At 50.6% G+C, this 13,810-nt stretch overlaps 1 long non-coding RNA gene across 3 annotated transcripts in view; it reads left to right on the top strand.

The window, feature by feature from the left end:
* Positions 1 to 13,246, top strand: part of ZBTB38 (zinc finger and BTB domain containing 38) — a 112,758-nt gene extending 99,512 nt beyond the window's left edge. For 2 of the 3 annotated variants that reach the window (XR_007908740.2, XR_007908742.2), the window contains exons 3-4: positions 12,356 to 12,533; positions 13,002 to 13,246. This is a non-coding gene — a long non-coding RNA (zinc finger and BTB domain containing 38). The remainder of the gene's footprint in view (positions 1 to 12,355; positions 12,534 to 13,001) is intronic. The other variant, XR_011388184.1, reaches the window with a different exon arrangement.
* The last annotated feature ends 564 nt before the right edge of the window (positions 13,247 to 13,810 follow it).

Here is a 13,810-nt window from a genome sequence, read left to right as displayed (position 1 = left end):
TTCCATCCAGCTCCCTGCTAATGCACCTGGGAAAGCAGTGGAGGATGGCCCAAGTGCTTGGGGCCTGCACCAAGACTAAGCTCTTGGCTACTGACTCCTCCCTCCCTCCCTCCCTGTAACTCTGACTTTCAAATAAATAAATATTTTTTTTAAAACTTACTGCTTTAAAAAATTATTATTTCACCTGATTCTGTGGCTTGGCTCGAATCAGCTGAGCAGGGCTATCATGCAGCTGCAGGGGCTGGAGCCATCTAAAGTCACAGCCCAGCTCCCCGGGGCTGGCGGAGGGGGCTGCACTGCTCACTGGGGGAGTGCAGGCATGAATGGGGAAGGGAGGGGTGAGGGGCAGTGCTTCAGGAGGTAGTCCCCAATGAGAAAACCAGGGCCCAGAGAAGTGAAACAGCTCACCTGAGGCTGTGTGGTAGGTACGTCGAGAAACAGAAACGCCAAAGGGTCTGGGGCCCAAGAGCCCAGCACAGCCTCTCCTAGCAGAGTCGTGGTGGGTAATGAAGAGCACAGCGCCGTTCGCTGTTCACGGCCGAACGGGGAGCCCCAGGCTTGGCTGTCCAGAATCTGGGGGAGGGAATGAAATTCTACAAATGCCATGAGCCGAAGATAATGTCAAGGACTACCTACACCAGGCTCTTTCCTACATTGGCGGTTACAGTGCGGCTCCACGTGGCCCAAGGCAAAGGGGAGACTTCACAGGTCAGCTTGTCTCTGTCCAATCTGTAAAGACCAGAAACAGGAGTGTGCGGGTCTCCCTTATAAAATACATGAAACTTGTATAACTTAAAATTTTTAAAAAAAGCAAATTAACATTCCAGCCATGTAGTCAGCTACCAGAAAGGGTCAGGTGAGGATATAGGGGCAGACCAGCCTCAGAAGAGGCCCCGAAGCTCCTTCTGTGGCTCCTGGGCTGTGGAACATCACGGTTCTGAAGCCCTGGGCTGTCCATTACCTTGTATCCTGAAGGGCGGCTCCTTCAAGGAAGAGCGGTGGGTGTGGCCGGAAAGAGACAGCCGCTCCCCAGCACGCGAGGCTTGGACTCTGCTCCTTTTTGGATTTTTTATGTTGGGAGGTGGGGGAGGGGGCAAACTCCGGGTCCCCTCAGTGTGCGTGGAGTGAGGGCGTCCCCCAGGGCTCTGCACGGGGACCCCGTGGTTTCTGCTGCGGGGCTCCCTTGGGTGTGGTCTCTCACCACGATGGGAATGAGCCTCCCCTGTGACTGCTCAGGCTGACTTCGACAACATTGAGGCCCCTGGGAACTGTTCACACTCAGAGCCATCCTCATAGCCAGGCAGCAGGGCCCTAGCCCAGCCTTCCCAAACCCCCCCTCCCCCGCCGTGGGACAAGGACCAGCGGGGAAGGGTCCACCCAGAATCTGCGCCATCCCCCCCCACCCCGCCTCCCCGAGACCAGCACCTGAGAATTCCTTGCCTACCCCACAGCCTACTTGGGCCTCTTCCCTGCCAGTGTCATACTCCAGGGACAGCCAAGAGCAGCTGTTGTCCAAAGTCACGGACAGGGCTTGTGACATAGTTTCAGTGTCCACACGTGTCCATTTTCTGTGGCTATAACAGAATGCCCGAGAGCGAGTGATTTAAAGGGAAAGTTAATTTTGGCTCACAGCTCTGGAGGCTAGGAAATCCAAGAGCGTGGCCCCAGCAAGGGCTCGTGCTGCCTCAACACACGGCAGAGAGCAGCGGGGCAAGTGGGCAGCAGTGAACGAGGCAGCACTCAGGAGAAGCCTTGCTTTATTCTTTGGCTGCAATGGCTGGAGCTGGGCAGATCAGAAGCCAGGAGCCAGGAGCCAGAAGCTTCATCCTGATCTCCCATGTGGGTGCAGGGGCCCAAGCACTTGGGCCATCCTCTGCTGCTTTCCCAGGTGCATTAGTAGGGAGCTGGATCAGAAGTGGAGCAACTGGGACTCAAACCGGCATCCATATGGGATGCCGGCGTCGCAGACAGTGCCTTTACCTGCTACGCCACAGCGCCAGCCCCTGAAGCCTTGCTTTATAACAACCAGCACCAGCGGTAACAAATCCAATCCCATGAGAGCCGCACGTTCCAGCCCGAAACACCAAGGAGACTGGGAATTCGTAACTCAAACCTGGCCTTCCAGGTTGTTATGACAGTGTATTTGTCAAGGGAGGGGAAGAGAACATATTTAATTAAGAGCTCGTTAGCCTGACCTGTAACTTTTAAATATTTGGACACATGATATAGAGGCTTCTGTCTGCGCGCTGCCCCTGGCCCTGCCAGTGTTGGCGGGCGGAGAGAGGGGTGGGGCAGGCAGCGGCCGTCGTCACCTCCCCAGACAGCTGGCTTTTCATCACACCGTGTCTGTGTGCAAGCTCCTGGCCATAAGGCGCCGTCCATTCCCAGCCCCACCCCACCCCACTCTCGTCTGAGACGTAACCATTTCTCCTTGCCAATCCTTTCAACAGCCTCCTCCCTAGGGTGTCGTGTGGGACAACCTGCTCACATTTGCCTCCTCCCTCACCGCAGTCGGTGCTCTGGACTCATCCACTGTCAGCTCTGCCTCTGCTATCAGACTGCGAACCTCTCAGGCTGGGGCGGGGAGCTGACCGCGCGCTGCATGCCCAGCGTCAGCGTGGTGCTGCCGCTTGTGAGTCATCTCCTAAGGGAGCCAGTTCTCCGTCCAGGGCGACCAGCGTGAGACTAGGCTTTCCTGCCAAGGTGCTCACACTGAGACGGTCCCTGGCAAACTGGCCTGAGCAGTCACTTGTGTGGGGACAGAGACTGCTCCGAAACAGGGAGCCGTCAGCAGCCATGGTAGCGGTAGAACTAATCAACCAGTTCAAGTTTGCAACTTGTAACCACCTTGTGAGGAAACATGGAGACCACCCAGAAATCTGGCTGCGTGTACGAGGCTGGGAGAATGCAGGGGACCGCTGGGGACACAGATCCCGGCCAAGTCCTCCTGTTATTTCACAGACTCTGCCTACAGCTAGCCATGCAGCTTCCAGCCGCCCTCGCCAGGAGGCTGGAACAAAAGTTAGCGTCCACGGCCTGCCCGAGTCTCCCAGGGTCCCCCGCATCCTGCTCAGCGTGCGGGGCAGTGAGGTGTTGCTGCTGGCCCATCTTCTACTTGGCCTGGAGAAGGGACCTGCATTTCCTCAGCCGCCCCACCCTCAGACCGAACCTGAAACGAGGACCAGGTGAAGGGGGCTGCATGGAGGAGGGGACGCGTGACCCGGCTTCTCCCGCACTGTGGCTCTGCATCTCAACACAAGAGCGAGGGGACTTGAGTCAGGACCTTCTCAGCTGCCAGAGACACAACTCCCGGGTTCGCGAGCTGGGGAGGACATGCGGTCGCGTGTCCCTTGATGACATGTCCGTCAACAGTGGCCTACGTCTGTGATGCGGTCCCATAAGATTATAAGGGAGCCGAGAAAGTCCTATCACCTCGTGTCGTTGGAACCCTAGGAACATCACAGCACGTCCCAGTACTCACATGTTTGTAGGGATGCTGGTGTAGGCCAGCCAGTTGCCCTGCCAGTCAGAAAAAATAGAGCACATTCAATCCTGTATGAGCACAGTGCCTTACCCTCGAGAATGACAATAAACACCAGGTCACTGGTTTATGTATTTACTGTATGTTTATCATTTGTAAACAGTGTATTACTCCTAGTTATAAAACAAAGTTTATGTAAAACAGTATGCTATGTTAGGCCAACAGCTGGCTCATACATCTTGGCCTCTCTTACTTTTTAAAAGATTTTTAAATTTAATTATTATTTATTTAAAAGACAAAGTGAGAAGGGGGTGATCTTCCATCCACTGGTTCACTCCCCAAGTAAGAGCTGGGTTGGATCAAAAGCAAGAGCCTAGAACTCCACCTGGGTTTGCCCATGGCTGGCAGCGCCTGCAATACTTAGGCCAGCTTTTGCTGCTTTCCGAGGTGCATTAACAGGGAGCTGAATCGGAGGCGGAGCAGTCAGGACTCAAATCAGCGTGTGTATGGGCTGCTGGTGACGCAGCTACATCACAAGGCCAGCCCATTTACTGCAGTTCTTGCTCACTGCAAGAGGCCAGGTTGAATGGTTGATCTACACCATCTAGACTCGGGTAAGCACTGTACACTCTATGACGCTTGCACAGCAGGAAACTCCCGTAACAGTGCTTCTCTTAGATCTCTTAGACAGTATGCAATGTGACTGCAGCTGGCTTTAAGCAATGCTGAATCCAGGGGCGGAAACAAAAGATTTAGTCAGTCTCCCTTTAGGGGCCAGAGTCGTCATAGTGTGTAAGCCACCGCCTGTGACGTCAGCATCCATACAGGTGCTGGTTCCTCTCCCAGTTGCTCCACTTCCGATCCAGCTCCCTGCTGATGGGCCTGGGAAAAGCACAGGAAGATGGCCAAATGCTTGAGTCCATGCCACCATGTGGGGGACCTGGATGAGGTTCCTGGCTTCAGCCTGGCCCAGCCCTGGCCGTTGCAGCCATCTGGGGAGTGAACTAGTGGATGGAAGACCTCTCTCTCTCTCTCTCCCTCTTTCTTGGTAACTCTGACTTTCAAATAAATAAATAAATCTTTTTTAAAAACGATAGTCTCCCTCTTCATCTCTCTCCCAGATTTCTCTCTGCTCACTTTCTTCTGTGTTAACTTCAGTCGTCGACTGATTCGCCCCAGCTGATAGCAAAGACATCCATGCTGAGTGGAAGGAAGCTCTCCAAACCAGGAGGGAAAGACAGTCTTCCCAAAAACCAATAAACCGAAAGTCCTCCAAGGCAGCAGGCACTTCTCATAGGGACCTCCGCGAAGCAGCAGAGTGTGACTGCAAACTCAGCATCATAGCGGTCACTGATCATCTCCTCTAGCACAGGTCGGCACCTCCCCTTAGGACATGTGAAAGAAAACTCAATCAGAGGGACACTAAACACTCTCCATTCTAAGATCAACTGAGCGAAGCTATGCCTCAGGGCTTTTGTATTTTAATAATCATTTTACTTATTTATTTATTTTATTTGACAGGTAGAGATACAGACAGTGAGACAGAGAGAAAGGTCTTCCTTTCACTGGTTCACTCCCCAAATGGTCGCTACAGCTGGCGCTGCACTGATCCGAAGCCAGGAGCCAGGTGCCTTCCCTGGTCTTCCATGTGGGTGCAGGGCCCAAGGAATTGGGCCATCCTCCACTGCACTCCCGGGCCACAGCAGAGAGCTGGACTGGAAGAGGGGCAACCGGGACTAGAACCCGACACCCATATGGGATACTGGCACCACAGGCAGAGGATTAACCAAGTGAGCCACAGCGGAGCCAGCCACAGGGCTTTTGAATTTTTATCTTTACTTGTTTTCATTTGTTTGAAAGATAAAGAGACAGAAAAAAAAGAAAGAGATCTCCCATGCACTTCTTCACTCTGCAAATGCCCACAACAACAGGGGACCAGGAGCTCAGCCTGGGTCTCCCACGTGGGTGGCAGGGACCCAACTACTTGAGCCATCACCGCTGCTTCCCAGGGTGTGTGTTAGCAGGGAGCTGGAATCGGGAGTGGAGCTGGGACGCTAACCCAGGCGTCTGCTCCAAACGCCCACCCAATGCCTTTCTCTTTATTAGGGAACTTTTGAAGACTTTTTTTTTTTTTTTAAGAATATCTTCCCTCCCTTTGCACCATTTAACAGATGCAGAAATTAAGGGCACGAGTTCAGGGGCTGCACTGCTCTGAGTGCTGAGAATCCCACAGAACCCCGCAGGCCAGGAGATCCCAGTTTCCGCCCCGCCCCACCCCACCTCAGCCTCAGCCTCCACCCCGCCAGGCTTCCCTTCTGCCCTGGCTTTGTAAAAACCCCGCCCTGTCTCACCGCCTTCCCAGGTTGCTCCAGAGCCTTTCCAGAGGAAAGCAAACACATTAGAAGCAGTGACCCACGCAGTGAGGACGTTCCCAAAGATCTGTCGACCCCCTTTTCCAGGAACTCCTATGTTTAAGAGAAATGACTAGTCTGGACTTAATTCAAGTGGAAAGCAGTGCTAATGCATTTGTGTGTACTTATGTATTATGGGTGTATTTAAAGAGCTAATACATGCACACAGAAAACCTTCTTTTTTCAAATTGTGCAAAAGGGTAAATGGAGAAAAGAGGTCTGCCTCCCACTCTCTTCCCAGATTCCTCCCTAAAGGGCGCACGGTGACCAGGCCGTGGGTGTCCCTTCTTGGGCATGCCTTGTGAAGCTAAGCAAATGCGATGGGTGCAGAAAGCTCACGGAGGGCTGAGCGCTTGACACAGCAGCAGGCACCACTTGGCTGCTCACGTCCCATACCGAGTGCTTGGGTCCAAGTCCGCCCCTGATTCCAGCTTCCTGCTGATATACACTCTGGGAGGCAGCAGGCTAAGGCTCCAGCGCTTGGGTCCTTGTCACCCACGTGGGAAACTCAGACTGAGTTTCCGGCTCCTGGCTTTGGCCTGATCCAGCCCCAGCTGTTGCAGGCATTTGAGGAGTGGACCAGTGGATGAAAGATCGCACGCTCTCTCTCTCTCTCTCTCTCTCTCTTTCTCTCCACTGCCTTTAAAATAAATAAAAAATAGTTTCTTAAAGTTCATGGAAAATCTTTAAACACCATCTTTAAATTCCATTTTTTATAATTTTTTTGAAGTCCCATTATAGACTTATTAGTATAACCTTATATATTTTCCCTCCTTCTCTTTCTTAAAGATTTATTTGCTTATTTATTTGAAAGGTGAGAGAGAGAGAGAGAGAGAGAGAGAGAGCGAGCTTCCATCCACTGGTTCACTTCCCAAGTGGGGCTGAACGAGGATGAAGCCAGGAGCCAGGGAGCTCCTTCCGAGTCGAGTCTCCCATGTGGGTAGCAGGACCCAAGTCCTTGACCCATCATCCACTGCCTCCCAGGTTCCTTAGCAGGAGGCTGAACTGGAAGCAGATGTGGGATTCCACCATGGGATACAAGTGTCCCAAACGATGGTTCAACCTGCTGTGCCTCCCCTTTCTCTCTTTATTTTTTAATTTTTTAATATAAATGAGAGTACCCTGCACATCACATACCCCTCAATACCTTATTTACTGTAATAGATCATGGAGAACCTCCCATGTTTGGACTTACAGATCTGTCTTATTCTTCTGATGGTTGCCTACTATTGCATGAATGTTAACCTATTGCCTACTGATAGGCATTGAAGCTATTTCCAATCTTTTGCTTTTGTGTATACATTTTAGACAGACTTTTAAACAAGGATGGGAACAAACAGAAAAAGGCTTTTCTCTTAACTCTTACTTATCCAGAATACACAATTAAGAGTCCTCACTTTATTCTGATGGCCCCTGGTGGTTTGCGTGGGCATATTTCAAATTCTGAACCCCTAAGCAGAAAGGTTTCAGAAGCCAAACAGAAGGTCTTTGTGATCCTTGGTTGTTTAAGCCAAAGGGAACATCGGAGGGAAAGATGAGCGTTCCATAGAACACAGGCGGATGGGCAAACCCTGGGCCAGAAGCTTCCGCCATCTCTGTCCCCATTGCTGCGTTTCGGGCCCTCCCTGGATTTTGTCACCGTTCTTCAGCTCCCTGTATGCTGAGCTGGCTTCCCTGCCTGCAAGGTGGGGGACAGAGCCCCTACCCCAAGCAAACCCAGTGGGCTGGGAGAAGCTCCCAGGTGCCACCATGTGGTGCCACAGGTCCCACAGAGCCACTGGGTGACTGCCTCCAGGGGAGCCCTGAGGCGTGGCTTCAACAGGCCATCCAGCTCTCCAGCCTGCAGGGCCCCAGGTCCACTTGACTTAGGGGTGGCCCGAGGCCTTGACCCACAGCAGCACTTGGGGTTCACTTATGGGTGACATGTGGCCTGGTGCCATGAAGTGTGTGATCTGTGTACTGACACGGTGCCTCAGTCCCTGCTCCTGACACACAAAACCGTGAACTTGGTCTGGCATGCTTTCACATTACTTTGTTAGATTGTAAACATGGGTTTTTTAAAATTTATTTTTGCTATTTATTTTGAGAGACAGAGATAGAGAAAGATAGAGAAGGGCCGGCACTGTGGCATAGTGGATAAAGCCACTATCTGCGGTGCGGGCATCCCATATGGTTGCCCGTTCTAGTCCCAGCTGCTCCACTTCCAATCCAGCTCTCTGCTATAGCCTGGGAAAGCAGTAGAAGATGGCCCAAGTCCTTGGGCCCCTGCACCCACGTGGGAGACCAGAAGAAGCTCCTGACTCCTGGCTTCAGATTGGCGCAGCTTTGGTCATTTCGGTCATCTAGGGAGTGAACCAGCGGATGGAAGACCTCTCTCTGTCTCTGCTTCTGCCTCTCTGTAATTCTGCCTCTCAAATAAATAAATAAATCTTTAAAAAATAAATAAATCTTAAAAAAAAGATAAAGAGAGAAACTTCTCATCTGCTGATTCACTCCCTTAATGTTCATAGTAGCCCCAGGACTGCACCAAGCTGAAGCTGGGAGCTAGGAACTCAAGCCAGGTATCCCACATGGGTAACAGGAACCCAGTTACTGGAGTCATCACGGCTGCTCCCCCAGGGCCTACGTTAGCAGGAAGCTGGAGTTAGGAACACAAGCCGGGTATAGCGCTGACATCAGACAAGTGTTTTAACCAGCATCTTTTTTTTTTTTTTTAAGATTTTTTAATTTCATTTATTTGAAAGACAGAGTTACAGGGAGAGGTAGAGACAGAAAGAGAGGTCTTCCATCCGCTGGTTCACTCCCCAGATGGCTGCAACGGCCGGAGCTGCACCAATCCGAAGCCAGGAGTCAGGAGCTTCTGCCAGGTCTCCCACACGGGTGCAGGGGCCCATCTTCTACTGCTTTCCCAGGCCATATCAGAGAGCTGGATGGGAAGAGGAGCAGCCGGGACTAGAACCGGCGGGATGCCAGCGCTTTAGGCCAGGGCTTTAACCCGCTGTGCCTCAGTGCCGGCCCAACCAGCATCTTAACTGCTAGGCTGAGCACCTTCCCCTGAACATGTTATTCTTAAGACATTTCATGGACTTGTTTGGGTAAAACTTGTTTTTGAGCATGTTATTTTGGAAAAAAAAAATGCTAAAAGAAACATATTTGGGTCTGAAAACTAAGTAAGGTAAGCAAGTTGTCTGCTTGAGAGGCTGTGGAGGCAGGGATAAGGGTCTATCCCTGAACCTGCTGTCTGGTGTAACCCGCAGCCCTCCAGTGACAGTGTTAGTGTGGGAGCCCCAGCGTCCAGCCCATGTTGGGCTTCAGTCTTGATTCTTAAGAACCCAACTACAGACTGGGAGGGGATGCCACTGCTTTGTGCAGAGCAGAGAGGAACATCCGACCAGCAGAGGGCGCTGACGCATCAGCTGGGAGTCAGCCACCACCCAAGCAGGACAGCCAGATTCCAGATCCCAATAAGGGCTGCCTCTCTTCCAGTCCCCCTCTAGTAATTTGTTCCCTGCCTAGCTTTTTTTTTTTTTTTTTTTTAAGATTGATTTTATTTATTTGAAAGGCAAGTTTACACAGAGAGAGGGAGAGATCTTCCATCTACTGATTTATTCTCCAAATGGCTACATCGGCCAGGCTGAGCCAGGCCAAAGCCAGGAGCCTGCAGCTCTATCCCGGTCTCCCATGCAGGCACAGGGTCCCAAGGACTTGAGAGGTCTTCTGTTTTCTCAGGCGCATTAGCAAGGAGCTGTACGGGAAGTAGAGCAGCAGTTTCAAAGCAGTGCTCCCTGGCTCCTGTAGGATTTAACCCACTGCATCACAATGCTAGTTCCCCTGCTTAGCTTAGTGAAGGAATCAGTGTCAGTGTTGTATTAACCAAGTATCCGAATACCACCAGCTATTTTTCTCAGCAGTATCTACCCTTTGATATTCTAAACATAGGTTGTTTAATTTAGCATTAAGTTAATACTGACCACAATGAGCTCTTTTAAACACTGTTTGCAGGAATGTAAATGAGTGCAGCCACTGCGAAAGACAATAAGGAGATTTCTTTAAAAACTGGAACTAGACCTGCTGTAGGATCCAGCACCCCCACTCCTGGGCATATACCCAAGTGACGTGAAGTCACTGCAGCAGAGATACCTGCTCCACCATGTTGGTAGCAGCACTGTCCCAACAGTCCAGATACAGACTCAGCCAAGGTGTCATCACCAGGTGAAAAGATAAAGAAAACATGGCACATATCCACAATAGAATACTCTACTCTCCGGCCATAAAAAATGAAATCCTGTCATTTGCAACAAAATGCATTGAACTGGGGATATTACGTTGAGTGAAATAAGCCACAGAAAGACAAATACTGCATGTTCTCCCTCATATGTAGAAGCTAAAAACATAACAAAAGCTCAACCCGAACACAGTGGTGACTACTAGAGGCTGGAGGGGGTCAGGGGATAGAAGGGGTTTGGCAAATGGACACCAAAGGAGACTCAGACCAGAAAGAGAAGTTCTTAGTGCTGCACAACATGGTGGAGATTGTGGTTCACAGTAGCCCAGTAGATACTGTGTGAACCAGTAAAAGGAAGTAGCACCAAGCTGCCAATCATAAGATAATATCAAGGGCTGGCGCTGCGGCTCACTAGGCTAATCCTCCGCCTTGCGGCGCTGGCACACCGGGTTCTAGTCCCGGTCGGGGCGCCGGATTCTGTCCCGGTTGCCCCTCTTCCAGGCCAGCTCTCTGCTGTGGTCTGGGAAAGCAGCGGAGGATGGCCCAAGTGCTTGGGCCCTGCACCCCATGGGAGACCAGGAGAAGCACCTGGCTCCTGCCATCGGATCAGCGCGGTGCGCCGGCCGCGGTGGCCATTGGAGGATGCACCAACGGCAAAGGAAGACCTTTCTCTCTGTCTCTCTTCTCTCTCACTGTCCACTCTGCCTGTCAAAAAAAAAAAAAAAAAGATAATATCAAGGAAGGAGGAAATGATGATTAGATTACCCGATCTGAAAGTTCGCATTGCAGACATGTATTGAAAATCACACTGTAGCCCATAAATATGTACAATCATTGTCAATAAGATTTTTTTAAAGAACAATATATACTAATTTGATCGTTACACATTGTATACATGTACTGAATTATCACACTGTACCCCATAAATATGCACAATTATTTTATGTCAGTTATAAGGAAAATGTGAAAAGATGGACAATAATCAAAGACACAGAACATCAGGTTCTGCTTCAACCTTAAATTGTACCTTACCAAGTTAAGGCTATTCCATTAACTACTTACACCTGCTTCTTGCCTGGGTTACTGGGACAAAACCCACCACCACCTCCGTCCCAACACACACACAAAGTGGCCCAGGGTAACAGGCAAAGACCCCCTGTAGAGTAGAGATGGGTGCCATGGTGTGACAAGGAGTGGCACAGCCCAATGGGAGTGGAGAGAAGGAGCCTGAGACCATCTGCCTAGAATGAGGAGCATCTCTGAGCTACTGTGGCCTGAGCTAGCCGTGGACAATGGCCACTTGTGAGGAGCTCACCTGCCAGTGCTCTCAAGAGGCCACCATCAGAGCAACTCATGTGCCCATTGAAAGAGGAGAGGAAGAAGCTGATCATTTGTAGGATGGGTCTGGAAGCAGTGGATGAAGAAGACATGAGTTAAACACCATTGAATTGCCACATATCGGCAGGGTCTAGAATGTGGCCAGCCTTAGAGGAGAAGTGAGAATATGAATGACAATAGCCATTAGGATGCATGGCCTACCCACCACCCCTGCAGCCAGCTAACTCTGCCTCCCAAGGCAGCAGCTGTGCGATGGTCCTGTGGAAGCAGAAGGAATGGAATCACCGTGACCTCAGGGAAGTCCTTGGGGAGGGAAGGAACTCGTCCATTTGCCGGAGAAGAGCAAGGAAGGAGCATGAGACTCGGGCTAAGCCAGTCCAATCCATTGCTTTCCTATGGTCTGTGATGCCCCGGCGATGTGTGTGTGACCTCCTAAACTCAGTGAGGCGTACTGACTGCTGGGAGTTCTGCAGGAGAGGAGGTGCCTTTTCCTCCTTGGTGGACTTAGAGCTCAGAACACATCATCTGGAGGCACCGTTTCACTGTGCCAACACAGGGGACGACCCAGAACTGCCCGGGGCCACCTTGGGGATGTGAAACATGACTGACACAGTGCAAGAGCCCCAAGGTAGAGGGAAACAGAGTGCTGACAACAGGGTTCAAGCCTCGAATCCAACCATACCTAAAGTTTTTTCTGCCCCTGGGTTGTTGGTGGGTCCGTGAGTCCCCCTTTAGCTGAGGCACGCAGTCCTGTGCTTCCTGGGGCCAAAGAGTTAATGCAGGGGTTCTGAAGTTAACTACCCTTAGGATGTCTCTTATTGAGCTTGGTCCAGGATAAACCCAGTTGTCAAGGCAAGCTTAAAAAAATCACCAGAGCTTGCTCCACTCTGAATCTTTTAGGCATTGCTGACACCGGGTGGGAGCTGACGCAAGACTGAAATCTGAGCTCTAAGATTAACACAGATAACCACATCCCTACCACATATCGGCTGCAGAAACCGGCATGCACTCGGAGCGCTCATTGAAACCGAAGCTGCAATTTAGCTGGCGATTTGGAAGCACTTCCAGCAGAAGGATGGTAAATGCAAATTAGTTAGATCTGGGGCTGGTGTTGTGGCACAAGTGAAGACGCTGCCTAGTGGGGTGCTGCTTGGAGTCCCAGCTGCTCTGCTTTTGATCTGGCATTCCTACTAATGCGCCCAGGGAAGGCAGCAGAAGGTGGCCCAAGCATCTGGGCCCCTGCCACCCCTGTGGGAGATCTGTATCAAGTTCCAGGCTCCTGGCTTTGACCTGGGGTGGCAGCCATTTGGAGAATGAACCATCAGATATCTCTCTCTCTCTCTCTCTCTCTCTTTCTTGGTTACTCTGCCTTTCAAATAAATACATAAATCTTTACAACAAACTAATTGGACCATCCTCACTATTGTGCATTTAAAATGTGTGCCGGAGGCTGGCGCTGTGGCACAGTGGGTTAATGCCCTGCCTGAAGTGCCGACATCCCATAGGGTTGCCGGTTTGAGACCTGGCTGCTCCTCTTCCCATCCAGCTCTCTGCTATGGCCTGGGATAGCAGTAGAAGATGGCCCAGGTCCTTGGGACCCTGCACCCACATGGGAGACCTGGAAGAAGCTCCTGGCTCCTGGCTTTGGATCGGCGCAGCTCCAGCTGTTGTGGCCATCTAAGGAGTGAACCAGCGGATAGAAGACCTCTCCCCACCCCCACCCACCCCCGCCTCTCCTCTCTCTGTGTAACTCTGACTTACAGATAAATAAATAAATCTTAATAAAATGTGCACCAGTTTGTGTCTTGGCCGCTTCACTTCAGATCCAGTTCTCTGCTGATGGCCGAGGGTGGCCCAGGAGTTTGGGCCCCTGACACCTATATGGAAGACTCAGATGGAATTTCAGGCTCCTAACCTGGGCTTGGCCCAGCACTGGGTTGCTTTGGCCATCTGGGAAGTAGAACCAGCAGATGGAGAATCTGTGTGTGTGTGTGTGTATCCCTATCTCTCACTGCAAAATAAATAAGTCTTTTAAAAAATACAATAAAATATGTAAAATACCATTAACATTCCATTTATTTAAAGTACTGCTTTTATTCCTTTCTTTAAATGGTAGTAAAAATATTTAAGGTCATGTTTCTTTTGTTCATTTTTGTTGAAATAAAACATACAGTGCAAATCTCTCATACAGCTTGATAAATTCTAACATATGTGAAAGAAGTGACTTAACTTTTCCTCATTTTTCAAATGAATGTTAACAAGGAGCATTTCTTAGGTCTCCTCTTAGAATCTCTTTTTAAAGACTTTTAAAATGTATTTGAAAGGAGCCAGAGCTGTGGCATAGTGGGCTAAGCC

Source organism: Oryctolagus cuniculus, chromosome 4 (assembly GCF_964237555.1).
Source record: "Oryctolagus cuniculus chromosome 4, mOryCun1.1, whole genome shotgun sequence".
NCBI classification, from domain to species: domain Eukaryota; kingdom Metazoa; phylum Chordata; class Mammalia; order Lagomorpha; family Leporidae; genus Oryctolagus; species Oryctolagus cuniculus.
This window is presented reverse-complemented; position numbering and strand designations above follow the sequence as displayed.